At 44.5% G+C, this 24,903-nt stretch overlaps 1 pseudogene; it reads right to left on the bottom strand.

Annotated features, from left to right (window-relative positions):
* Positions 1–317: 317 nt before the first annotated feature.
* LOC135057395 (olfactory receptor 5AR1-like) lies at positions 318–1,266 on the bottom strand (annotated as a pseudogene).
* Positions 1,267–24,903: the final 23,637 nt, after the last annotated feature.

The following is a 24,903-nucleotide window of genomic DNA, read 5'->3' as shown; positions in this document are numbered from 1 at the left end:
CAGCCGATGGCCAATATATCTACCGATATATTGGCGCGTCGCTGTGTGTGTACGGGGCGGTCGGTCGACCGCCCGTACACATGCTGCGGCGGCCGGCGGTGATTGACAGCTGAACTGGGCGGGCATGTGTACACGCCCGCCCAGTTCATGACGTCAGTCCCCGAAGGATCGGGCAGTGTGTATGCACAGCACACTGCCCGATCCGACCATAGATATATCTGCAGATCAATTGATCTGCAGATATATCTGTTAGTGTGTACCCACCTTTACTCATTGTTATTTATTTATTTATTTAATCTGTTATTTTTTTTTAGCTTTTATTTGCAGAAGACATTTGAAATGTTGCTTTTCTTATAGACTAATTTGCGCTTAGATTTTGCTAAAACCTCTTGGAATTCTTTATTTTTTAAACTATATATAAAAGGATTTAGCATAGGAACCAATACAACGGAAAAAAGAGCAAAATACATGTCTTCTTCTGGAGAATAATTGGATGTGGGCCTCATGTGCAAACATATTAATGTTCCATAATACAACACAGCTCAAATGTGATGTACAGGTAGAGAAAGCTTTACTTTGGCCTTCTGCAGACTTTATCTTTAATATAGAGGAAATAATGAAGATATATGATACAAAAGTAAGCAGAAATGTAGTAAGTACCAATACTACCCCTTCAATGTAAGTTAAAATTTCCACCTCTGATACATCACTGCAGGAGATCTGTAATAATGGCAAAACATCACAGAAAAAATGGTTTATTAAATGAGAAGAACAATAAGACATCCTAGATATAAGCACAATGTGTCCGATTGGGTCCAGAAAACCAATACCCAATGCTATAGCTGACAGGTAAGCAGTGCGTCTTAAACTCATAAGGACACCATAATGAAGTGGGTGACAGATTGCCACATAACGGTCATACGCCATGGCGGCAAGTATGTTGATCTCCGTTCCCACAAAAAAGATAAAGAGAGACATCTGGATAATACATTCTGTAAATGAAATTACATTGTATTGTGTGATTAGCATGATTAATAATTTAGGAAGAGTAACTGAAGAAGAAGCAATGTCCATTGTAGACAGGTTTAAAAGGAAAATGTACATAGGAGTATGAAGGCGAGAATTCTCACAAATAATGTAAATGATGGTGACATTCCCACAGATAATGATGACATAGGCCAGTAAAAGAATTAGAAATATTGGGAATGATTTCCCTAAACCTTTGATAAAAAAATCTGTCGTATTGAGCTGATATGTTATATTCATTTCTATAGAAAAGACACAATATAAATATTTATCAAATTAATAAACGTACAGACAAACAATTGCATTATGTAGAAGGATGTGGATGTAATGGAAGCGCTACAGCAATTTGCTCTTTGGTACGCATTAGATACTATAAGGTGCCTATTTTATATGTTTATGTACCTTTTAATTTTTTTTTACATTGTAATTGCAAAGAGATTGAATGCAAAATAATATTTTTTTCAAACAGTATTTCCCTTTGTTTTTATTTACCTTTTATATGTTTTAATATGCTGGGAGCGTTGAGTGAGATCATTTTAACACCTTAAGAAGTGGTGATACGCTTTATTTCAAGCTATCATAAAGTAATAGTACTCAATCCTACTATATACTTCAGTATCTTTACTCTGGGAGTAGAAGGATTTCACTTGCGGATTTTCTATAGTGATGAGGGGGTTCGGTTCCTCGGAATCCGAACCCCCCCGAACTTCACCCATTTTACACGGGTCCGAGGCATACTCGGATTCTCCCGTATTGCTCGGTTAACCCGAGCGCGCCCGAACGTCATCATCCCGCTGTCGGATTCTCGCAAGATTCGGATTCTATATAAGGAGCCGCGCGTAGCCGCCATTTTTCACTCGTGCATTGGAAATGATAGTGAGAGGACGTGGCTGGCGTCCTCTCACTTTGTTTCAGGGGGCTGCAGATATCTTTATTCTGGGGACCAGCAGTATTATAGGAGGAGTACAGTGCAGAGTTTTGCTGACCAGTGACCACCAGTATTATACGTTCTCTGCCTGAAAAACGCTCCATATCTGTGCTGCATTGTAGTATATAGTAGGAGTACAGTCATTGCCGTTTCTAGCGGCGGGCGAGCCGTGCAACCGCACGGGGCGCCCGCCGCGGCACTTTGTGACTACTCCTCTCCTCCCTCTCTCTCCCCCCGAGCGCTCCTGCTCGGGGGGCGGGGCTTCGCGGAATGACGCGTTTGCGTCGTGACGTCACGACGCAAACGCGTCATTCCGCGAAGCCCCGCCCCCCGAGCAGGAGCGCTCGGGGGGAAGAGAGAGGGAGGAGAGGACTGGAGATAACCATCGACGGAGGAGGCGGCCGGCGCGCGGGACCCGAAGAGCGGCAAGTTGTAAGTACTCACTCTCTCTCTCTCTCTCTCTCCCCCTACCCCCCACTTGACACCTGCCGCACTGTGTAAAATGGGGATACCTGCCGCACTGTGTAAAATGGGGATACCTGCCGCACTGTGTAAAATGGGGACACCTGCCGCACTGTGTAAAATGGGGACATCTGCCGCACTGTGTAAAATGGGGACACCTGCCGCACTGTGTAAAATGGGGGCACCTGCCGCACTGAAAATGGGGGCACCTGCCGCACTGTGTAAAATGGGGATACCTGCCGCACTGTGTAAAATGGGGATACCTGCCGCACTGTGTAAAATGGGGGCACCTGCCGCACTGTGTAAAATGGGGATACCTGCCGCACTGTGTAAAATTGGGGCACCTGCCGCACTGTGTAAAATGGGGGCACCTGCCGCACTGTGTAAAATGGGGATACCTGCCGCACTGTGTAAAATGGGGACACCTGCCTGCGTACTGTGTAAAATGGGGATATTTGCCTGCGTACTGTGTAAAATGGGGACACCTGCCTGCCACACTTTGTTAAATGGGGACACCTGCCTGCGTACTGTGTAAAATGGGGATATCTGCCTGCGTACTGTGCAAAATGGGGACACCTGCCTGCCGCACTTTGTTAAATGGGTACACCTGCCTGCCGCACTTTGTTAAATGGGTACACCTGCCTGCCACACTTTGTAAAATGGGGACACCTGCCTGCCGCACTTTGTAAATGGGGACACCTGCCTGCCGCACTTTGTTAAATGGGTACACCTGCCTACCACACTTTGTAAAATGGGGACACCTGCCTGCCGCACTTTGTAAATGGGGACACCTGCCTGCTGCACTTTGTAAATGGGGACACCTGCCTGCCGCGCTGTGTAATATGGGGACACTTGCCTGGTGTAATGTGTAAAAAGGGGACTTTTTTATTTTTATTTTTTTCCCCTGTGGTGGGTGTGATATCAGACGAGGCCACGCCCACTGTAATGAGACCACGCCCATTTTAATCAGGCCACACAGCCTTGTCGGGAGCGCGCGCGCCTTCGGCGCGCGCATGCTTTTTTTCTGGCTATATGGGGGGGGCACGCAATTTTTTTTTATAGCAATGGGGGGGGGGCGCATTTTGAAATCTCGCACTGGGAGACAAATTGTCTAGAAACGGCCCTGAGTACAGTGCATAATTTTGCTGACCACCAGTATATAATATATAGGCGTACGGTACAGAAGGCCACTGCTCTACCTACCTCTGTGTCATCAAGTATACTATCCATCCATACCTGTGGTGCATTTCAGTTTTGCACAGTTTGCTGACCACCAGTATATAATATATAGCAGTACAGTACAGTAGGCCACTGCTCTACCTACCTCTGTGTCGTCAAGTATACTATCCATCCATACCTGTGGTGCATTTCAGTTTTGCACAGTTTGCTGACCACCAGTATATAATATATAGCAGTACGGTACAGTAGGCCACTGCTCTACCTACCTCTGTGTCGTCAAGTATACTATCCATCCATACCTGTGGTGCATTTCAGTTTTGCACAGTATATATAGTAGTAGGCCATTGCTATTGGCATATAATTCCACACATTAAAAAATGGCGAACAAAAATGTGGAGGGTAAAATAGGGAAAGATCAAGATCCACTTCCACCTCGTGCTGAAGTTGCTGCCATTAGTCATGGCCGAGACGATGAAATGCCATCAACGTCGTCTGCCAAGGCCAATGCCCAATGTCATAGTAGAGAGCATGTAAAATCCAAAACACTAAAGTTCAGTAAAATGACCCAAAAATCTAAATTAAAAGCGTCTGAGGAGAAGCGTAAACTTGCCAATATGCCATTTACGACACGGAGTGGCAAGGAACGGCTGAGGCCCTGGCCTATGTTCATGGCTAGTGGTTCAGCTTCTCATGAGGATGGAAGCACTCATCCTCTCACTAGAAAACTGCAGTGCCACTCCTAGATGGGCCAGGTGTTTGTGTCGGCCACTTGGGTCACTTAGCTTAGTCACACAGCTACTTCATTGCGCCTCTTTTTTTTCTTTGCATCATGTGCTGTTTGTTGACTATTTTTTGGAAGTGCCATCCTGTCTGACACTGCAGTGCCACTCCTAGATGGGCCAGGTGTTTGTGTCGGCCACTTGGGTCGCTTAGCTTAGTCATCCAGCGACCTCGGTGCAAATTTTAGGACTAAAAATAATATTGTGAGGTGTGAGGTGTTCAGAATAGACTGTAAATGAGTGAAAATTATGGTTATTGAGGTTAATAATACTATGGGATCAAAATGACCCCCAAATTCTATGATTTAAGCTGTTTTTGAGGGTTTTTTGTAAAAAAAAAACACCGAATCCAAAACACACCCAAATCCGACAAAAATTTTTCAGGGAGGTTTTGCCAAAACGCGTCCGAATCCAAAACACAGCCGTGGAACCGAATACAAAACCAAAATACAAAACCCGAAAAATGTCCGGTGCACATCACTAGTTTTCTACATTCTATTTTTGTATGCACAAAAGGTGTTTTTTTTTCAAGACACAAATTATTGGACATATTACACTATTCGGGTACCAGCCAATCAGCTTTTTCCTTATATTTTACAGGCTGTGTTTGAAAAATTGCAGTTACAGATGTAGCCATGTTCATATTTGCTGCGATGTAGCTGTAGTCGCAGCGTGGCACGCCATGCAGCATGCTGCATCGCATTAAGATGAGCATGGCTATATCTGTATGAGCTGATTGGTTGGTGCTTTATCTCTCACAATTTTATCTCTCTCCAAGCTTTGAAAAATACCCCCTACATGTTTTTAAGTTATATTTTGTATGTATTTGTATTTATTTTGTATTTGTTGTTATTCATTATGAAAAGTATACACAGCGCAGAGTGAATCCCAAACCCACCATATTGTCTGCAATGGAAGAGACAACAGTAGAAGGGAGTATTTGAAAAGTATACGCATTACGCATAGGCATCCAAATTACAGTAATCATTTAAAATACTACACATATACAGATGTGCAAATACTAGTCCATATTTCTTGCTCAAAATGTGCATCTTATTTGCATAAATAAAACAACTGGGAGCGACAAATCTACATTGCTAGCTTGCCATGAACAATTTGATGTGTGACATTTGTACAGTATATCTGTGTGCAACTGAGTCACATCCCGGTCTCTAAAGTGCACTGTGACTGGTGTTTCACAGCTTGTGTGATGGTAATAAGATGCAAAGTTTAAAGAAAAACGTGCTTTGACATTAAATAGTTCTATGTTTATGGTCTTATTGTATAAATTCATTGTAATAATTCTAAATGATTTCTGTTTTAACTTACCTTTGTCATGTTACGTCTTTCTTTGTTTTTGTTTTTAAATGTTCTACATTTGGTGTAAGTTGTTATGAATGCAATATTATACTATTTCATATATGTATGCAAATGTTGAAAAAAAGGGAAAGAGAAGAAAGACTCTTTGTTGAGGAACACTTGGACAGGTGAATAGTAATCAAATTTTACTTTTAATAATGATTCAAATAAAAATTTACACACAGACAGACGTAACATTGATATTCACGCAAGGGGGAATGAAGTTATGATATAGTGTCAATTTAATTTCCAAATCTCCAATGTTAGACACTAAACTTCTCCCTGTGTTGAGTCACATTTATTCAAGTGCACCTCAGGTGAAAATATTAAAAACAATAATGAATAAGTGAAATCATTGCAAGAGCACTGCAAATGTGTAAGCACAGTATATTGGTACACAAACAATAGAAAATGTCCCAAGCAGGCCCAATACTAAATACTGTAATTATAAGTTTGTGCTTGGGTGGAGGCACTTGAAAAGATTTGTACTGTAGCTCACTAGTCAGTTAGGGGTAAATTTACTATAGCTTCTAAAACAGATAATTGGTGATGTTGCCAATAGCAAGCACTCGGATGCTGTCTATCATTTCTCTATTGCCTTTTGGAAAATTAAAATTATATAGACAGCATCTGATTGGTTGATATAGGCAATATCACAAAGTCTCTGTTTTATAAGCTTTAGTAAATGTATCCCTTTGTGTCAACAGTGGGTTACAATATCATTGCCTGTGATGGTGGTGTATTAGGAGAGTGGAAATATGCAACTGTGCAGTCTAATCCTCATTAAACAGCAAAACTCACCAATTTAGACCTAGCAATTAGTGATTTATGTGATCCCAAGCAAATAAAAACAGGAATACAGTAACTCAATAACCATATACAAATAGGAACCATATACAGTATACATTATACACATTACCGTAGCAAAAAAAAAACAAAAAATCAAGTGTATATATATTACTTAAAGAAAATATTTTCCTGTGCACAAGTGCTTAATAACTCCTGATATGCAGAAAACTGCACACAGAAAATTATTCTTATAGTGTACACAGAAGCCCATAGCAGTGGCAGCAGTATAAACGGACTGCATCTATATAATTAATGAGTCTGTATACAATCAAAAGTAATTGTCTAACGTGATAAAGTATCGGCTGTACAGTATGTTATATGTTATAAGTAATTTACCTCTGCCTTTTATAAGACGTCTCATATCTTTTAGCCAAATATCAATATTAAAATTGCATTGTATACCCTTTTGCTCAGTGACCACTGAAAGATCACATACAATTACAGTATCTTTTCTGGAATTTTTTATTCAATTATTACACACATACTGAACCAATACTGAAATAATATAATTACTTACTAAGGTCCAATAACATACTCAGATTGCAGATAACTTACTGTTATAGTGTATCAGCAAAATAACTGACACCAGCAGGTCTGACAAACCTTCAGCAGCTTCTTCATGGTGACATATGTGATAATCTTATAAGTCCGCTTTTATGGATAAAATATTACCTGAGGGACAAAGTTTACAATTTTTTTTTTATAGTAGTCTAAACTTCAAGAAGTTTTAGAACACAAGCCTAGTATGCTCTGGAGACATGTTTCAGCTCGCAGTCAGTTAAAGTAATGACTACTATTCTAGATTACAGTAAATAACAGCAATTTATTTAAAAATCCGCTATGAATTTAATCTATCTATCTATCTATCTATCTATCTGTATATAAATATATTAGAGATGAGCAGGTTCGATTCTCAGAGAACCGAACCCTACTGGACTTTGCCTTCCGAGTTCGGTTCCGAGCCAGGCTCGGGTTTTCCCGCCTGACTCGGAAACCCGAACGCGGCAAAACGTCATCATCCCGCTGTCGGATTCTTGCGGGATTTGATTCCATATAAGGAGCCGCGCGTCATGGCCATTTTCACTCCAGACTCGAAGAGTGTATTGAGAGGACGTGTCCTCAGTGTTCAGTGTCTGTGTGGGGGCGGGAAAATTGGGTGGCGAGTCTTGTGCTGTGTTATGCTGTCCAGTGTAGTCAGTGTATTGTGCTGCATCAGTCCACCCAGTCACAGTGTTGGTGTCCTCTGCTGCCATATATCCAGTGTAGCTGTATAAAGTGGTGCTGTGTTGTGCTGTCCAGTCCAGTGTAGTCAGTGTATTGTGCTGCATCAGTCCAGCCAGTCACAGTGGTGGTGTCCTCTGCTGCCATATATCCAGTGTAGCTGCTAGCTGTATAAAGTGGTGCTGTGTTGTGCAGACCAGTCCAGTGTAGTCAATGTATTGTGCTGCATCAGTCCAGCCAGTCACAGTGTTGGTGTACTCTGCTGCCATATATCCAGTGTAGCTGCTAGCTGTATAAAGTGGTGCTGTGTTGTGCTGACCAGTCCAGTGTAGTCAATGTATTGTGCTGCATCAGTCCAGCCAGTCACAGTGTTGGTGTTCTCTGCTGCCATATATCCAGTGTAGCTGTATAAAGTTGTGCTGTGTTGTGCTGTCCAGTGTAGTCAGTGTATTGTGCTGCATCAGTCCAGCCAGTCACAGTGTTGGTGTACTCTGCTGCCATATATCCAGTGTAGCTGCTAGCTGTATAAAGTGGTGCTGTGTTGTGCTGTCCAGTCCAGTGTAGTCAGTGTATTGTGCTGCATCAGTCCAGCCAGTCACAGTGTTGGTGTACTCTGCTGCCATATATCCAGTGTAGCTGTATAAAGTTGTGCTGTGTTGTGCTGTCCAGTCCAATGTAGTCAGTGTATTGTGCTGCATCAGTCCAGCCAGTCACAGTGTTGGTGTACTCAGCTGCCATATATCCAGTGTAGCTGTATAAATTGGTGTTGTGTTGTGCTGCATCAAAGCAGTGGTAGTGTCCTGTCCATCAGTCATTCCAGTGATGATATACGCTGCTGCTATATGTCCACTGATGCCATACAATAATAATAACAACAACAACCACAAGTCTTACAGTATTGTTGTGTTGTGCTGCATCAGACCAGTGGTAGTGTCCTGTCTCATCAGTCATTCCAGTGATGATATACGCTGCTGCTATATGTCCACTGCTGCCGTATAATAATAATAACAACAACAACCACAAGTCCCTTACAGTATTGTTGTGCTGCAAAAGACCAGTGGTAGTGTCCTGTCTCATCAGTCATTCCAGTGACGATATACGCTGCTGCTATATGTCTACTGCTGCCGTATAATAATAATAATAATAATAACAACAACCGCAAGTCTCTTACAGTATTGTTGTGTTGTGTTGCATCAGACCAGTGGTAATGTCCTGTCTCATCAGTCATTCCAGTCATTCCTGTGCCGCATATAGGCCCTCATTCCGAGTTGTTCGCTCGGTATTTTTCATCGCATCGCAGTGAAAATCCGCTTAGTACGCATGCGCAATGTTCGCACTGCGACTGCGCCAAGTAACTTTACTATGATGAAAGTATTTTTACTCACGGCTTTTTCTTCGCTCCGGCGATCGTAATGTGATTGACAGGAAATGGGTGTTACTGGGCGGAAACACGGCGTTTCAGGGGCGTGTGGCTGAAAACGCTACCGTTTCCGGAAAAAACGCAGGAGTGGCCGGGGAAACGGTGGGAGTGCCTGGGCGAACGCTGGGTGTGTTTGTGACGTCAACCAGGAACGACAAGCACTGAACTGATCGCACAGGCAGAGTAAGTCTGAAGCTACTCTGAAACTGCTAAGTAGTTAGTAATCGCAATATTGCGAATACATCGGTCGCAATTTTAAGAAGCTAAGATTCACTCCCAGTAGGCGGCGGCTTAGCGTGTGTAACTCTGCTAAATTCGCCTTGCGACCGATCAACTCGGAATGAGGGCCATAGTCTCATAACTCCCAAAAAATAATAGAGAACAAAAATGTTGAGGGTAAAATAGGGAAAGATCAAGAAGAACCACTTCCTCCTAGTGCTGAAGCTGCTGCAACTAGCCATGACAGACGATAAAATGCCATCAACGTCGTCTGCCAAGGCTGATGCCCAATGTGATAGTAGGGGGCATGTAAAATCCAAAAAGCCAAAGTTCAGTAAAAAGAACCAAAAAAAGACATTTAAATCGTCTGAGGAGAAATGTAAACTTGTCAATATGCCATTTATGACACGGAGTGGCAAGGAACAGCTGAGGCCCTGGCCTGTGTTCATGGCTAGAGGTTCAGCTTCACATGACGATAGAAGCCCTCATCCTCCAGCTAGAATAATTAAAAGAGTTAAGCTGGAAATCGCACAGAAAAGAACTGTGCTTTCTGAGATGGTATCACAAATCCCCAAGGACGGTGGTCAGAGTGTGGGATCAGGGTCACTCCAAAGTTCAGTGTCACGACTCAATGATCAAGAGTCAAGTATCAGTGGACCTAACCCGGTTCCAGCCGTCGGTCCAAAGACTCCACTGGTTCCAGCCAGCCCGAGTAGCTCTGTTTCCAATGATGAGCTACCTCCTTCGGTTCCAGCCGATTCCAGTAAGACTCCACCGGTTCCAGCCGGTTTAAGCTCTTCCGGACCCAATCCGGTCCCATCCGTCTGTCCGGATCAGCCTCCTTCGGTTCCAGACGATTCCAGTAAGCCTCCTTCGGTTCCAGACGATTCCAGTAAGACTCCACTGGTTCCAGCCGGTTCAAGCTCTTCCGGACCCAATCCGGTCCCATCCGTTGGTCCGGATCAACCTCCTTCTGTTCCAGCCGATTCCAGTAAGTCTCCTTCAGTTCCAACCGATTCCAGTAAGCCTCCTTCGGTTCCAGCCGATTCCAGTAAGACTCCTCCGGTTCCAGCCGGTTCAAGCTCTTCCGGACCCAATCCGGTCCCATCCGTCAGTGCGGATCAACCTCCTTTGGTTCCAGCCGATTCCAGTAAGCCTCCTTCGGTTCCAGCCGATTCCAGTAAGCCTCCTTCGGTTCCAGCCGATTCCAGTAAGCCTCTTTCGGTTCCAGCCGATTCCAGTAAGCCTCCTTCGGTTCCAGCCGATTCCAGTAAGCCTCCTCCGGTTCCAGCCGGTTCAAGCTCTTCTGGACCCTTTCCGATTCCATCCGTCAGTCCGGATCAGCCTCCTTCGGTTCCAGACGATTCCAGTAAGCCTCCTTCGGTTCCAGCAGATTCCAGTAAGCCTCCTTCGGTTCCAGCCGATTCCAGTAAGCCTCCTTCGGTTCCAGCCGATTCCAGTAAGCCTCCTTCGGTTCCAGCCGATTCCAGTAAGCCTCCTTCGGTTCCAGCCGATTCCAGTAATATTCCACTGGTTCCAGCCAGCCTGAGTGGCTCCAATGATGGGCTACCTCCTTCGGTTCCAGCCGATTCCAGTAAGACCCCACTGGTTCCAGCCAGCCTGAGTGGCTCCAATGATGGGCTACCTCCTTCGGTTCCAGCCGATTCCAGTAAATTCTGTCTCAAATGACCATGAATGGTCTAGTTGTTCTGATGACAAAAGTCTTTCTTCTGAAGATGAAAGTTGGGAAGACTTTTGAGGACCTCTGCTTTTGTGTATTCCTAAGTTCTTCTTCAAGGATCCTTCAAGTTCCAGCGTGGGTGTTAAGGGGGGGTACTGTCAGGAATCTGCATTCTCCATCGCATCACTACTGTGAAACTACAGGTTCCAGCAGTTCAGTTCAGTTCCAGTTTTCAGTCTACTGCAGCCTGGAGTACACAGGGCTTCAGCTAACTCACAGCTGATCTGAACACCTAATCCAGCAGGGTGTATTCACAGAGATGCAACATTCAATCATCACAGACCAAGGGGTATAAACTCCAGTTCCTGGCTCAGTCTCATCGCCTTGGACAACACGTCACATTCTGTGAACAGGCGTCTCCTGTTTGCAGTCCTCTGTCTGCAGAGATACCCCTGTGTATCGGACCTGTGGAACTACAGGTCCCAGCAGTTCCGTTCCAGTTCCGTTCCAGTTCCAGTTTCCAGTTCCAGGTTCAAGTCTTCAATCCCCTGTTTCCAGCGATCTCCTATTTCTGGCATTTCCAAGTTGTTTCCCTGTTCCAGTGTTCTTGTGGAACTACAAACTCCAGCCACAACCTGCCACAGTTCATCAGAAGTAAGAGACTCTCCTCAGGTGTTATTCATTGCATAACTTGTGCACCTTATTACCAGCATTCCATTCTGTGCATTGCATCCAGCACTTAACAAGCATGCTGAGTTAGGACTGTCTCCTGCCTGGGCCTTGCTTGGCTAAAGAACTTTTATGTTACAGAGACTGTGTGCTTTTACAAGTATTACCAGATTTCTGTTTTCCAAACCATTTGCATTTATCAAGTTATTTCACGTTTGTGTTACCAGTGACTTTATTTGCTTTAAACCTTCTGCATTCTGCCATCAACTTGTCACCAATATATATTTGTGTTGCCAGAGACTTTTATAATGACCTTGGATTCAGTTACCGTTTATCATTTCAGTTCTGCTACTACCAATGCTACGTACCATTTATTATTATATCATTGTTCTGTGACCTTTGTGTTTATTAAACATCATCGCATATGCGCAGGACTTTATTCAGTCTCCACGCTTCATATGTCATTCCAACACTGACCCACTAGTGCCCCTTCCGGGAACAGACTAAATCAGAATCCTGACACTAATATTCAAATTGATGATGTCACTGTGAAGTACACCAGGATGAGGATATGGGGGTTGCTGGCTCTGAGGAGGAAGTTGACGATGAGGATTCTGATGGGGATGTGGTTTGTTTAAGTCAGGCAACGGGGGAGACACCTGTTGTCCTTGGGACGAAGAAACCTATTGTGATACCTGGGCAAAATACCAAAAAAGCCACCTCTTCGGTGTGGAATTATTTCTCCACAAATCCGGACAACAGGTGTCAAGCCATCTGTTGCCTCTGTCACTCTGTAATAAGTAGGGGTAAGGATGTTAACCACCTAGGAACATCCTCCCTTATACGTCACCTGCTGCGCATTCATCAGAAGTCAGTGTAAAGTTGTGAAACTTTGGGTAAGAGCATAAGCAGTCCACTGACACCTAAATCCCTTCTTCCTCTTATACCCAAGCTCCTGCAAGCCACACCACCAACTCTCTCAACGTCAACTCTCTCCTCAGTCAGGAACATCCGTAGTCCTGCAGGCCATGTCACTGGCAAGACTGAGGAGTCCACTAACCGGGATTCCTCCATAGGATCCTTGAGTGGTACGCCTGCTGTTGATGCCGCTGCTGTTGCTGCTGGGATTCGATCGTCATCCCAGATGGGAAAATGGAAGACCACTTGTACTACTTCCAGTAAGCAATTGACTCTCCAACAATCCTTTGTAAGGAAGATGAAAATTGACAGCAATCATCCTTTTGCAAAGCAGATAACTGAGGCCTTGACACCATTAGTTCAGTGGGACTTAGAGAATTGTTTGAGGTACTGTGTCCCCGGTATCAAATCCCATCTAGGTTCCACTTCTCTAAGCAGGCGATACCGAGAATGTACACAGACGTCAGAAAAAGAGTCACCAGTGTCCTACAAAATGTGGTTGTATCCAGTGTCCACTTAACCACAGACATGTGGACAAGTGGAACAGGGCAGACTAAGGACTATATGACTGTAACAGCCCACTGGGTAGATGTATGGCCTCCCGCAGCAACAACAGCAGCGGCACCAGTGGCAGCATCTCACAAATGCCAACTCATTTCTAGGCAAGCTATGCTTTGTATCACCGCTTTCCATAAGAGGCACACAGCTGACAACCTCTTACGGAAACTGAGGAACATCATCGCAGAATGTCTTACCCCAATTGGACAATCCTGTGGATTTGAGATATCGGACAACGCCACCAATATTGTGCGTGCATTACATCTTGGCAAATTCCAGCATGTCCCATGTTTTGCATATACAATTAATTTGGTGTTGCAGCATTTTTTGAAAAATGAGAGGGGTGTGCAGGAGATGCTGTCGGTGGCCCGAAAAATTGCAGGCCACTTTAGCGCCAGCAAACACTCCTGAACCTACCCCACCATCAACTGAAGCAAGAGGTGGTAACAAGGTGGAATTCAACACTCTATATGCTTCAGAGCGGGGAGGAGCAGCAAAAGGCAATTCAAGCCTATACATCCACCTACAATATAGGCAAAGTAGGGGTAATGCACCTGACTCAAGCACAGTGGAGAATGATTTCCGTCTCGTGCAAGGTTCTCCAAACCTTCGAACTTGCCACACGTGAAGTCAGTTCAGACACTGCCAGCTTGAGTCAGGTCATTCCCGTCATCAGGCTTTTGCAGAAGCAGCTGGATAAATTGAAGAAGGGGCTAAGACGGAGCGATTCCGCAAAGTATGTGGGACTTCTGGATGGAGCCCTTCATTCGCTTTTCCAGGATTCATGGGTGGTCAATCTGTTGAAATCAGAGCATTTAATTTTGGCCACCGTGCTCGATCCTAGCTTTAAAGCCTACGTTGTATCTCTCTTTCCGGCAGACACAAGTGTGCAGAGGTGCAACGACCTGCTGGTTAGTAAATTGTCAACTCAAGCGGAACATGACCCGTCAACAGCAAGTCCTTCAATTTCTCCCATCACTGGGACTGCAAGAAAAAGGATAAGATTTCCAAGTCCACCCACTGGCGGTGATACAGGGCAGTCAGGAGCGAAAGCTGACATCTGGTCCGGACTGAAGGAAACTGCCAACGATTACTGACATGTCTACTGTCACTGCATATGATTCTGTCACCATTGAAAGAATAGTGGAGGATTATATGAGTGACAGCATCCAAGTAGGTATGTCAGGCAGTCCGTACATATACTGGCAGGAAACAGAGGCAATTTGTGGGCGCTTGCACAAACTGGCTTTATTTTTACCTAAGTTTTTCCCCCTCCAGTGTGTATTCCGAAAGAGTGTTTAGTGCAGCCGGTAACCTTGTCAGTGATCGGCGTAGGAGGTTACTTCCACAAAATGTGGAGAAGATGATGTTCATCAAAATTTATTATAAATTCCTCCAGGAAGACCTACCAGCAATTGCCTCCAGAAAGTACACAGGGACCTGTGATGGTGGATTCCAGTGGGGATGAATTAATACTCTGTGAGGAGGATGTACATAGTGAAAGGGGTGGGGAATCGGAGGATGATGATAAGGTCGACATCTTGCCTCTGTAGAGCCAGTTTGTGCAAGGAGAGATTGATTGCTTCTTTTTTGGTGGGGGCCCAAACAAACCAGTCATTTAAGCCACAGTCGTGTGGCAGACCCTATCGCTGAAATGATTCGTTTGTTAAAGTGTGCATGTCTTATTTATACAACATAAGGGTGGGTGGGAGGACCCAAGGACAAATCCATCTTGCACCTCTTTTTCTTCTTTGCATCATGTGCTGTCTTGGGACTATTTTTTTGTGCCATCCTGTCTGTAACTGCAGTGCCACTCCTAGATGGGCCAGGTGTTTGTGCCGCACACTTGTGTCGTTTAGCTTGGCCATCCAGCTACCTAATTGCACCTCTTTTTCTTCTTTGCATCATGTGTAGTTTGGGGACTAGTTTTTGAATAGTGCCATCTTGTCTGCAACTGCAGTGCCACTCCTAGATGGGCCAGATGTTTGTGTCGCACACTTGTTTCGCTTAGCTTAGTCATACAGCCACCTTGATGCAACTTTTAGGCCTAAAAACAATATTGTGAGGTGTTCAGAATAGACAGGAAATGAGTGGAAATGAATGTTATTGAGGTTAATAATACTGTAGGAGCAAAATTACCCCCAAATTCTGTGATTTTAGCTGTTTTTATGTTGTTGTTTTTTTTAAATCATCTATATCCAAAACCAAAGCCAAAACACGAAAGGGTGGTTTTGGCAAAACCAAGCCAAAACCAAAACACGAAAGTGGAATTAGAACCAAAACACAAAACACGAAAAGTGCCCGCCGCACATCTCTAAGTACAGTATATATATATAAATATATATACACACACACACACACACACACACACACACACACACACACACACATGCTACATGCACCCCACCCTATTAGTGGTGAGTGCGGACACTGCACCCCACTTCTGGGGTGGCGAGTGCTGTGGTTTTCTATTTGTTTATATATATATATATATATATGTATATATATATATATATATATATATATATATATATATATATATATATACAGGGGCGGATCCAGAAGAAAATGATAGGGGGGGCACCATGGAAGGGGCAAGTGTATTTGCGTGCGGCTTCGGTGCATGCGCTTCCAGAAATGGGGAATGTCCCCACTACAAGGGGCAGCGTGTGAGGGGCAGGGGGCAGCGTGTGAGGGGCAGCATGTGAGGTGCAGGGGGCAGCGTGTGAGGGGCAGGGTGAAGGGGGCAGTGTGTGAGAGGCAGGGTGCAGGGGGAAGCGTGTGAGGGGCAGTGTGAGAGGGTCAGGGTGCAGGGGGCAGCATGTGAGGGGCAGGGTGTGAGGGGCAGGGTGTGAGGGGCAGTGGGCAGCATGTTAGGTGCAGGGGACAGCGTGTGAGGGACAGTGTATAGGGGGCAGTGTGTGAGAGGCAGGGTGCAGGGGGAAGCTTGTGAGGGGCAGGGGGCAGCGTGTGAGGTGCAGGGGGCAGCGTGTGAGGGGCAGGGTGCAGGAGGCAGTGTGTGAGGGGCAGGGGCCAGGAGGCAGCGTGTGAGGGGCAGGGTGTGAGAGGCACATACCACCATATACTACATATAGACCGTATCGCCCCCCCTTAGTGCCAGCCGCACACACGTTAAAGGTAGCTGGCACAGGCTGGCAGCCGCGATACAGCAAACAGCATACTCACTGTGCCAGGCTGATATACACAGTGAGTCACTGTCTCCGTGCTGCTGCCTCTGCCTGCTTCGATTGGCGCCTCTGTCTCCTCTCTGAGTGGCCGCTGGGGAGCCTGGGCTGTCTGGAAGTGAAATCCAGTCCACGCGGTCCAGGGTCCACCACTACGCGCTGCCTGACTCCTTAGCCTGTCCCGCAGCCCGCTCCGTCTCCCGGCCTCCGTGCGCTGCTGCCTGCTGGTCACATGCAGTGCAACAGGAGAGGAGGAGGGAGGAAGGGCTGCACTCACTGTGGGCGTGAGCCGGCTCTGGTCCCAGCGGCAGCTGTCAAATCAGCGTGCGCTGACAGCCTGCTGGGGCCGGGCCGGCACAAATGAAAAAAAAAAAATCCTCTGCCCAGAGACTTAATGGGCCACAAATGACAGGGGGGGCACGGGCCCGAGTGCCCCCCCCCCTGGATCCGCCACTGTATGTATATATATATATATATATATATATATATATATACACACATACATACATACATACAATAAACAAAAAAAAAAGCCACACCCACTTTCTCTTTAAATTATTGGGTGCTCGATCTAATAAGTCACATATAAAACAGTTACCAATATCACGACTCCACCAGAGGCTCAGTAATGAAGGAGGGATCAGCACAACAGATAAATGCATAAGTCTTCATTACATTGAATTAAATGAAAGCATATGCATATACAGGTAAAAAAAATATAGGGGCGTGGCTTCATGGGGGAGGGTTATGGCCACAAATAATACCAATTCATATTACAATGTACAGTAGTCTTCATTATTCAAATTATGCCAGGTAGAGCCCCCTTTTACACATTACGGGAAGTAGAGCTCCCATTCACACATTACGTCACAGGTACCTCCCCTGTCACACACTATTACAGGTAGAGCCCCCGTTTACACATTAAGGCAGGTGGATACCCCTTTTTTACAATATGCCAGGTAGAGCCTCTTTTACACAATACGCAAATGAGAGAGAGAGAGAGAGAGAGAGAGAGAGAGAGAGAGAGAGAGAGAGAGAGAGAGATAGTGTGTAGGGCCAGTAACAGAAATCGTGTGGCCTTGTACACTATCTCTGGGGGCCCCCCTCAATCCCACCATTACCCTCAACCCCTGCACCCACACATTGCATGAGGTAGGGCATTGCTGCAGCATATCTATTGGTTAGTGCCACTGAAAATTAGATCCTAGATGTCGGTATATGTGTGTGTATAGATTTATATTAGGGTGCATCAAATGCCCCGACATTCGGAATGCTTGCTGTCCCTATTCTTAAAATGTACCTTTTTAGCATAGAAACAACTGTGCAAATTTTTTTGATGTACGATTTGACTTAGGTGGTCCACCTCCACACCCAAAAATTGTCTGCATCTTGGTATTAAAGCACGTGTATTGTATTATACAAAACAACTAACTTTAGCAAAACAAAGCCAACTTTTGTATGTGTGCCATGAATGCGTGTCTTACATTGATTTAAGAACATAAGAACATAACAAAGAAAGGGGACAGCATGAAGCCTCATGGGCCTATCGTGGCTGTTTCCATCCAAATCACAAATCATTAATCAAATCATTATTTCTTTTTCAGATAAAATAAATAGAAATTTATAGAAATAAATAGAAATAAAATAAAATAAATAGAAAAATAGAAATTAATAGAAATCTTTCATCTTCAGGGGCATGGTGGGCCACATAAATATCATCTCAGATTCTTCTAAATTGGTATGCAATATATCCTTAACAATTAAAAAAAATGTAGCATGGGGACAAATCATTTTTCTTACTTTTAAAAATTCATGGGCATTTGATGCACCCTAATTTATATATACAGTATATATATATATATATATATATATATATATATATATATATATATATATATTATCTATAATAGTCTAAAACAGACTGGACTCCCCCAAATACAGCAGCATTGCAGGCTGACTTTCCACAAATGCCAAGCAATACAAATACCACAGACAGCTCTCCTGACAATAAATGAATGAACCAGACCAAGAGACACAGGGTTTAAATTCAACATTTCATGACCATACGTCCTGACTTCAGGGATCCCTGTATTTGGATTATATATAGCGACAAAGAGAGAGAGAGAGAGAGAGAGAGATACAGACACACACACACACACACACACACACACACACTAAAAAGAGAGACAGGGAGAGAGAAACACAGAGAGAGAGAGAGAGAGAGAGAGAGAGACAAGGAGACAAAAATAGAGAGACAGAGAGGATTTCTTTAGAATTTAAAATAAAAATACACTGAGTTACTACACCACATTAAATAAAGTTGTTTACCACAATGCAGGTTGCTGCCAGTGAGTGTCACTGAGTTGTCTCTTCCAGTTCATGATTGAGTTCTGCGATGGCTGCCACATGGGTGAGAAAGGTCACTGTAGGCAGGAAACGGACAGTGGTGCTGGAGCTTGCTGATGCTTGTGTTTAAGTTGTGCCCAGTGGCCCCATTCGTACTTTCTAGGTTGGCTGTTCTGGTTCTTCTTTGGCGGCTGCGTCGGAAGAGAGGTAGAACAGGGAAGAGCCGGAGCAGTGTCCCATGTAATGACGTTATATCGTCATTCATGTAAGCATGGACTGGACCATGTAATGGGGAAACGAGAGTGGGGAGGGCATCTAAGAATGGGAAGTCAGGAGGGGCAGAGCCTAATGAGGGACAGTAAGTCAGGCGCTGCAGCTTCCAATCGTCGCCTACACAGACAATAACCCTGCGGTGTCAGTGTGGCCAAGTGGGTGCTGCCATCGGTTCTTCGCCCACAATGCATATGCATTGTGGGCAAGGCACTGCTGGCAAACACGTAGTTACAGCCCTGCTTATCACAGCCAAAGCAACATTCATGGTATACTGCCCATGCACACAGAGTGTACCATACAAATACATCATCCATAATAAACACAGTGACATATTCAGTCCCCAATGGTATGAAATTTACCTGTGTAAGATCACAGCATGTTTGAGTCAATTGTCTCTTTAATGCATGAAATGTTAAAGTCTCATTTAATGTCAATATCCTCTCACTCTGCACTGAGGAAGATCCAATATAAAACTTTGGTTTTTGGTGCAGTAATGAGAGTAGTTATAAGTAGTGATGAGCGGGTTCGGTTTCTCGGAAACCGAACCCCCCCGAACTTCACCCTTTTTACACGGGTCCGAGCCATACTCGGATTCTCCCGTATGGCTCGGGTAACCCGAGCGCGCCCGAACGTCATCATCCCACTGTCGGATTCTCATGAGGTTCGGATTCTATATAAGCAGCCGCGCCTTGCCGCCATTTTCACTCGTGCATTGGAAATGTTAGGGAGAGGACGTGGCTGGTGTCCTCTCCGTTTATGTTGATGCATTGCAAATATTTTGTGCTTGCTTATTACTTAATTGTGGGGACTGGGAGCAGCTGTATATAGGAGGAGTACAGTGCAGAGTTTTGCTGACAGTGACCACCAGTAATATCATATGTTGTCTGCCTGAAAAACACTCCATATCTGTGCTCAGTGTGCTGCATATATCTGTGCTCACACTGCTTAATTGTGGGGACTGGGGAGCAGCTGTATTATATAGCAGGAGTACAGTGCAGAGTTTTGCTGACAGTGACCACCAGTATACGTTGTCTGCCTGAAAAACACTCCATATCTGTGCTCAGTGTGCTGCTTTATTGTGGGGACTGGGGACCACCAGTATAATATTATATAGGAGCAGTACAGTGCAGAGTTTTGCTGACCAGTGACCACCAGTATATAATATATAGCATTACGGTACAGTAGGACACTGTGTCGTCATTAAGTATACTAGTATCCATCTACATTCTATACCTGTGGTGCATTTTAGTTGTGCAGTTTGCTGACAGTGACCACCAGTATATATAGCAGTACGGTACGGAAGGCCACTGCTGTACCTACCTCTGTGTCGTCATTAAGTATGGGTTCACTACGGCTGGCCGGCGGTCGGGCTCCCGGCGACCAGCATACCGGCGCCGGGAGCCCGACCGCCGGCTTACCGACAGTGTGGCGAGCGCAAATGAGCCCCTTGCGGGCTCGCTGCGCTCGCCACGCTACGGGCACGGTGGCGCGCTACACTATTTTATTCTCCCTCTATGGGGGTCGTGGACTCCCACGAGAGAAAATAAGTGTCGGTATGCCGGCTGTCGGGCTCCCGGCGCCGGTATGCTGAGCGCCGGGAGCCCGACCGCCGGCATACAGAAGACCACCCTTAAGTATACTATCCATCTACATTCTATACCTGTGGTGCATTTTAGTTTTGCAGTTTGCTGACACAGTGACCACCAGTATACTATATATAGCAGTACGGTACGGAAGGCCACTGCTGTACCTACCTCTGTGTCGTCATTAAGTATACTATCCATCTACACTCTATACCTGTGGTGCATTTTAGTTTTGCAGTTTGCTGACACAGTGACCACCAGTATATATAGCAGTACGGTACGGAAGGCCACTGCTGTACCTACCTCTGTGTCGTCATTAAGTATACTATCCATCTACACTCTATACTATTTTTTTGAAGTGCCATCCTGTCTGACACTGCAGTGCCACTCCTAGATGGGCCAGGTGTTTGTGTCGGCCCTTGTGTCGCTTATCTTAGTCATACAGCGACCTTGGTGCGCCTCTTTTTTTCTTTGCATCATGTGCTGTTTGGGGACAATTTTCTTGAAGTGCCATCCTGTCTGACACTGCAGTGCCACTCCTAGATGGGCCAGGTGTTTGTGCCGCACACTTGTGTCGCTTAGCTTAGTCATCCAGCTACCTCATTGCACCTCTTTTTCTACTTTGCATCATGTGCTGTTTGGGGCCTAGAAATTACCAAAGAAAAACAGCGCTTAGATGAATTCTTATTTAAATTGACAAATGTATCATATGGTGATCTAAAAGAGCACATTTTTTATTATTAAAATATGCTTTAGCTGATTTGCAGCAAGTCCTCTTAAACAAGAGGTCAGCATATATATAAAAAACGTATACAAATCAATAATGAACCAGTGCATATAATCTGTTAACACATCAACAGGTATGAAGTAAAAAGGATAAATACAACCCCTTCAAATGGTCAAAAATGTGGGCTCACAATTAAGCTCCTCTATGAATAAAAGTACGATGAAAATACAGTATTTGGACAGGAACCATAGGCAACGGTCCGAGAGATGGATATAGTTACCGGTCCTGAGGTATTTTTCAAGGGAAAGTCCAATTAGCGGTCGGCCACTTGTGTCGCTTAGCTTAGTCATCCAGCGACCTCGGTGCAAATTTTAGGACTAAAAATAATATTGTGAGGTGTAAGGTGTTCAGAATAGACTGGAAATGAGTGGAAATTATGGTTATTGTGGTTAATAATACTATGGGATCAAAATGACTAGAGATGAGCGGGTTCGGTTTCTCTGAAACCGAACCCGCACGAACTTCATGTTTTTTTCACGGGTCCGAGCAGACTCGGATCCTCCCGCCTTGCTCGGTTAACCCGAGCGCGCCCGAACGTCATCATGACGCTGTCGGATTCTCGCGAGACTCGGATTCTATATAAGGAGCCGCGCGTCGCCGCCATTTTCACACGTGCATTGAGATTGATAGGGAGAGGACGTGGCTGGCGTCCTCTCCATTAGAAATTAGATTAGAAGAGAGAGAGAGATTGTGCAGAGTCAGACAGAGTTTACCACAGTGACCAGTGCAGTTGTTGTTAGTTAACTTTTATTTATTTTAATATATCCGTTCTCTGCTATATCCGTTCTCTGCCTGAAAAAAAACGATACACAGCAGCAGCCAGTCACACAGTGTGACTCAGTCTGTGTGCACTCAGCTCAGCCCAGTGTGCTGCACATCAATGTATAAAAGGCAAAGCTTATAATAATTGTGGGGGAGACTGGGGAGCACTGCAGGTTGTTATAGCAGGAGTCCCCAGGAGTACATAATATTATATTAATTTAAAATTAAACAGTGCACACTTTTGCTGCAGGAGTGCCACTGCCAGTGTGACTAGTGGTGACCAGTGCCTGACCACCAGTATAGTAGTATATTGTTGTATGTATTGTATACTATCTCTTTATCAACCAGTCTATATTAGCAGCAGACACAGTACAGTGCGGTAGTTCACGGCTGTGGCTACCTCTGTGTCGGCAGTCGGAACTCGGCAGGCAGTCCGTCCATCCATAATTGTATTACAATATATACCACCTAACCGTGGTATTTTTTTTTCTTTCTTTATACCGTCGTCATAGTGTCATACTAGTTGTTACGAGTATACTACTATCTCTTTATCAACCAGTGTACAGTGCGGTAGTTCACGGCTGTGGCTACCTCTGTGTCGGCAGTCGGCAGGCAGTCCGTCCATCCATAATTGTATTATTATTATAATATATACCACCTAACCGTGGTTTTTTTTTCATTCTTTATACCGTCGTCATAGTGTCATACTAGTTGTTACGAGTATACTACTATCTCTTTATCAACCAGTGTACAGTGCGGTAGTTCACGGCTGTGGCTACCTCTGTGTCGGCAGTCGGCAGGCAGTCCGTCCATCCATAATTGTATTATTATTATAATATATACCACCTAACCGTGGTTTTTTTTTCATTCTTTATACCGTCGTCATAGTGTCATACTAGTTGTTACGAGTATACTACTATCTCTTTATCAACCAGTGTACAGTGCGGTAGTTCACGGCTGTGGCTACCTCTGTGTCGGCAGTCGGCAGGCAGTCCGTCCATCCATAATTGTATTATTATTATAATATATACCACCTAACCGTGGTTTTTTTTTCATTCTTTATACCGTCGTCATAGTGTCATACTAGTTGTTACGAGTATACTACTATCTCTTTATCAACCAGTGTACAGTGCGGTAGTTCACGGCTGTGGCTACCTCTGTGTCGGCAGTCGGCAGGCAGTCCGTCCATCCATAATTGTATTATTATTATAATATATACCACCTAACCGTGGTTTTTTTTTCATTCTTTATACCGTCGTCATAGTGTCATACTAGTTGTTACGAGTATACTACTATCTCTTTATCAACCAGTGTACAGTGCGGTAGTTCACGGCTGTGGCTACCTCTGTGTCGGCAGTCGGCAGGCAGTCCGTCCATCCATAATTGTATTATTATTATAATATATACCACCTAACCGTGGTTTTTTTTTCATTCTTTATACCGTCGTCATAGTGTCATACTAGTTGTTACGAGTATACTACTATCTCTTTATCAACCAGTGTACAGTGCGGTAGTTCACGGCTGTGGCTACCTCTGTGTCGGCAGTCGGCAGGCAGTCCGTCCATCCATAATTGTATTATTATTATAATATATACCACCTAACCGTGGTTTTTTTTTCATTCTTTATACCGTCGTCATAGTGTCATACTAGTTGTTACGAGTATACTACTATCTCTTTATCAACCAGTGTACAGTGCGGTAGTTCACGGCTGTGGCTACCTCTGTGTCGGCAGTCGGCAGGCAGTCCGTCCATCCATAATTGTATTATTATTATAATATATACCACCTAACCGTGGTTTTTTTTTCATTCTTTATACCGTCGTCATAGTGTCATACTAGTTGTTACGAGTATACTACTATCTCTTTATCAACCAGTGTACAGTGCGGTAGTTCACGGCTGTGGCTACCTCTGTGTCGGCAGTCGGCAGGCAGTCCGTCCATCCATAATTGTATTATTATTATAATATATACCACCTAACCGTGGTTTTTTTTTCATTCTTTATACCGTCGTCATAGTGTCATACTAGTTGTTACGAGTATACTACTATCTCTTTATCAACCAGTGTACAGTGCGGTAGTTCACGGCTGTGGCTACCTCTGTGTCGGCAGTCGGCAGGCAGTCCGTCCATCCATAATTGTATTATTATTATAATATATACCACCTAACCGTGGTTTTTTTTTCATTCTTTATACCGTCGTCATAGTGTCATACTAGTTGTTACGAGTATACTACTATCTCTTTATCAACCAGTGTACAGTGCGGTAGTTCACGGCTGTGGCTACCTCTGTGTCGGCAGTCGGCAGGTATCCAATACTAGTATCCAATCCATCCATCTCCATTGTTTACCTGAGGTGCCTTTTAGTTCTGCCTATAAAATATGGAGAACAAAAAAGTTGAGGTTCCAAAATTAGGGAAAGATCAAGATCCACTTCCACCTCGTGCTGAAGCTGCTGCCACTAGTCATGGCCGAGACGATGAAATGCCAGCAACGTCGTCTGCCAAGGCCGATGCCCAATGTCATAGTACAGAGCATGTCAAATCCAAAACACCAAATATCAGAAAAAAAAGGACTCCAAAACCTAAAATAAAATTGTCGGAGGAGAAGCGTAAACTTGCCAATATGCCATTTACCACACGGAGTGGCAAGGAACGGCTGAGGCCCTGGCCTATGTTCATGGCTAGTGGTTCAGCTTCACAT

Source organism: Pseudophryne corroboree, chromosome 3, assembly GCF_028390025.1.
Source record: "Pseudophryne corroboree isolate aPseCor3 chromosome 3, aPseCor3.hap2, whole genome shotgun sequence".
NCBI lineage: Eukaryota > Metazoa > Chordata > Amphibia > Anura > Myobatrachidae > Pseudophryne > Pseudophryne corroboree.
Note: the sequence above shows the minus strand (reverse complement) of the source record. Positions and strands in the feature narration are given on the sequence as shown.